Source organism: Macaca mulatta, chromosome 11 (genome assembly GCF_049350105.2).
Source record: "Macaca mulatta isolate MMU2019108-1 chromosome 11, T2T-MMU8v2.0, whole genome shotgun sequence".
In the NCBI taxonomy this organism is placed as follows: domain Eukaryota; kingdom Metazoa; phylum Chordata; class Mammalia; order Primates; family Cercopithecidae; genus Macaca; species Macaca mulatta.
This window is the reverse complement of record NC_133416.1, coordinates 109164914-109169119: the sequence shown is the minus strand read 5'-3', so window position 1 is coordinate 109169119 and position 4206 is coordinate 109164914. Positions and strand designations below refer to the sequence as shown.

The following is a 4206-nucleotide window of genomic DNA, read 5'->3' as shown; positions in this document are numbered from 1 at the left end:
CAGGGCACAGAGAGGCACTAGCGCAGTCAGTCAAGGTAGGATTTCAAGGTAAGTAGTTATTTTCTCCACTTCACCATTGAACATCTTTTTCCATGAATCATTTGTGCAGTCAGCCCAATCTAAATAGATTATTTAACAAAAAAGATAATTTTTGTCATAATCCACAATCAGATTTTCTTCCCAAATCTTACTTATTCTTCAGAATCAGTGGTTTTGAAGACTCAATCACTATGTGGCTTTTCAGGGACACCCATAGCTAACTGTCGTCCTATGCTTCCCACTGTGACACCCCCTGAGAAAGATTATACGTGGGAACCAAGAAGGAACATAGAGGAGACCTGGGGATGTGTACTCATAGACACCATTACAAACGGAAACTGACTGATCAGAGTAGCTAGAAAGGCTATGGTGATCCCAAGCTCCAGGCCACTTCTTGAACCATCAAATGTCCACCAAAAGCCCTAAGACAGGGCTGCTAAAGTCAAGGACAGCTGGACTTTATTGACAAAATCCAGTTTGGCACTGGCTTGGTTAATGCCAACAAAAACTGCTATGCAGCGCATGACACTGGCCCACTCTCTTAAATTTGTGGGGTTCTCCGAGGTGACTGTCGATACAGGGTACAGTAAACCAACAACAGCAGCTGCTGTCCCGCAGCAGGGAGGGACCTATCAGGCAGAGAAAAAAATGGTGGCGATCACCTCCTCTGGGAAGAGGGTGACATTCTTCTGGATCTGCAGCAGGTTAAGCACCAGGGCTAGGACCGCCCCTACTGAGAAGAGCATGAAGCTCCTCTGCACCAGGCAATGATGCCAGGTGCTGGTGTGGAGGCCTCCGGGCCCGGGGCTGCTCATCCTAGCGCTGCGGCCCCCCGGGCGCAGGGTCAGTGTCCAGGGCCCCACAGACCGCCAGCAGGGAGGGGCCGGAGACGGAGGTGTTGATCGTATCCCCAACCTTGGCAGCCGGCCCTGCGGCCCGGGCTCACTGGGGGCCTCGGCGTCTGGCGCTGTAGGCTCAGGAGTAGCACCAGAAGTGGTCGTCGTGCAATCTGGGCATCCATCACCCCCATCGGAGAGGCGCTTCCTGGCCCAGGCGGCGCGGAATGAAGAGTAGTGGCCCGGGACATCCCCAAGTGCGGCTTATATGGAGGGCCTGAAATCATGCTTTCGAAACATTCGAGACTAGATGGAAAATACGAAGTACAGAACATTGAGAAAAATGATAAATTACACAACTCAAGAAATTCACAAAGGAAAAAATGTAAATGTCTCATAAGTATGTTAACATTTAGCCCAAAGAGGCTGGGCTCGGTGGCTCACCCCTGTAATCCCAGCTACTTGGGAGGCCAAGGCGGCTGGATCACGACATCAGGAGTTCCAGGCCAGCCTGGCCAACATAGTGAAACCCCGTCTCTACTAAAACTACAAAAAATTAGCCCGGCATGGTGGTGGGCACCTGTAATTCCAGCTACTCAGGAAGCTGAGGCAGGAGAATCGCTTCAATCCCAGAGGCAGAGGTTGCAGTAAGCCGAGATTGTGCCACTGCACTCCGGCCTGGGTGACAGTGCACGACTCCATCTCAAAAAAAAAAAAAAAAAAAAAATTAGCCCAAAGAGATTATTTAATTTATTTGAATTGCTATAAAGAAGGTCTCAGAAGTTCCCTAAGATCCTTAAAAGTGAGTTAAGGCTAATACAGGGAACAGTAAGTAGCAAGGACATGTAAGAAATGAGATTGTCCCATGAGAACATTCCAAAATAATCACTGCAAACTATTAGCAAAGTAGACTTGGGGTCAGGGTCAAGGTGAAATAATGAAATCTGAGAATTTCACACTGAGCAGGGATTCTCAAAGGGATCGGATCTAAGACCATGTAACATTGTTAACAAACCTTGTTCCTAGCACAAGAAAACAATTAAATCTTCTGGGATGAAGGGTGGAGTGGCAATATCCACATCTTTATATAGTTACCAAAGGTCACTCAGACTGAAATCAACCAAAAATGAACTCTGAAACAGCTCTTCCAAATAAATAAGGTAGCCGGGTGCGATGGCTCATGCCTGTAATCTCAGCACTTTGGGAGGCCAAGGTGGGTGGAAAACCTGAGGTCAGGAGTTCGAGACCAGCCTAGCCAACGTGGTAAAACCCCATCTCTACTAAAAATACAAAAATTAGCCGGGTGTGGTGGCACATGCCTGTAGACCCAGCTATTCTGAAGGTTGAGGCCAGAGAATTGCTTGAACCTGGGAGGCAGAGGTTGCAATGAGCCGAGATCAAGGCCACTGCACTCCAGCCTGGGCCACAGAGCAAGACTCTATCTCAAAAAAAAGAAAAAACAAACAAACAAATAAATAAGGTAACAAGCCAATATAATAAAAGTCAATAGCAACAATAAAAGCAAATGTAGACCCACAAAGACTTCAGATATTGAATACACATACACAAAGTAAAAAATATTGAAGAATAAAATAATTTAAAGAAATAAAGGATGGAATCACAGAAATGAGCAAGGAAAAAAGGATATTATAAAATGTTTAGAAATATTTTAAAGGAATCAAACACAGCTTCTGGAAATAAAAATATACAATTGGCTGGGTGTGGTGACTCAAACCTATAATCTTATCTCTTTGGGAGGCCAAGGCTGAAGGAGGTCAAGGCTCAAACTCCTTGAGCCCAGGAGTTTGAGATGAGCCTGCGCAACATAGGGAGAGCCTGTCTCTGCAAAAAATTGAAAAATTAGCTGGGTGTGGTGGAGTGCACCTGTAATCCCAGCTACTCAGGAGACTGGGGTGGGAGGATTGCTTGAGTCCAGGAGGTCAGGGCCACAGTAAGCCATAATTGTGCCACTGCACTCCAGCCTGGGCAACAAAGTGAGATACTATCTTAAAAAAAAACATATTTTGTATGTATATGTATATTTATGTATTATATTTATTATATATTTATATCATATTTATTATATTTATATTTATAATATTTATATTTATATTTTAAATATATATTTATATTTCTATATTTATTACATATATTTATGTATATTTTGTCAAATGTGTATATTTGACAAAAATTACAGTGAATGGATTAAACAATAAATTAGACATAGCCAAAGAGAGAATTAAACTGGGATATAAACCTGAAGAAATTATATGGAACAGAGCACAAAGAAACCAATGGAAAATATAAAAAAAGATAAAGAGGTATGGAGGAGAGGAAGAATTAATACATATTAATGGAGACTGAGACAGAGAGAATAGAGTGAGAGAAGAAAGGCAATATTTGAACAAATAATGGCTTCTAAACCTGATAAAAATGTAATTTTACAAATGTAAACATAAGAAACACATGTATAGCTAGCAGGATAAATAAAACAAGGTATAAATAGCAGTATTTTAAAAGTTGACAGGCTGAGTGCAGTGGCTCATGCTTGTAATCCCAGGACTTTGGGAGGCCAAGTCAGGATTGCTTGAGGCCAAGGATTCAAGACCAGCCTGGGCAACACAGTTAGATCTTCTCTCTGTCTCTCTCTCTCTCTCTCTCTCTCTCTCTCTCTCTCTCTCTCTCTCTCTCCATATATATATATAAAGAAAAAACTTTAAAAACAATCAGAGAGACAGGTCACCTACAACTGACTACTGACTTCTCAAAAGCAAATGGATGCTAGAAGAGTATGGAATAAGATCTTCAAATATCTTCAAAGACTAAAGAAAACTATCTTTTGAAAGTAAGGGCAAAACCGAGTTTTTTCAGATAAGCAAAAATTGAGAATGTTTATCACTGATAGCTTTCTCACAGTAATCAGGGCAGTGTAGTATTGGTGTAAGGAAAGATATGAAGTTCAATAGAACAAAAATAGATTGATAAATATAAGATCAGTTGATTCTCAAAATGGTGCCAAGCAATTCAAGAGAAAAAGGAAAATCTTTTCTTTTCTTTTCTTTTTTTTTTTTGAGATGGAGTCTTGCATGTTGCCCAGGCTGGAGTACAATGGCGCGATCTCGGCTCACTGTAACCTCTGCCTCCCAGGTTCAAGCAATTCTCCTGCCTCAGCCTCCCAAGTAGCTGGGATTACAGGCGTGTGCCACCATGCCCAGCAAAGTTTTGAAGATATGATGAAGGACCTATAGTCAGAATATATAAAGGACTCTCAAAATTCAATAAGAAGAACAAACAACCAATAAAAAATGTTGACAAGATTTCAGCAGACACT

The 4206-nt window shown here is 42.1% G+C and overlaps 1 pseudogene; it reads right to left on the bottom strand.

Moving 5' to 3' along the window:
* Positions 1-213: 213 nt before the first annotated feature.
* LOC114675486 (insulin-induced gene 1 protein pseudogene) lies at positions 214-1056 on the bottom strand (annotated as a pseudogene).
* Between the last annotated feature and the right edge of the window lie 3150 nt (positions 1057-4206).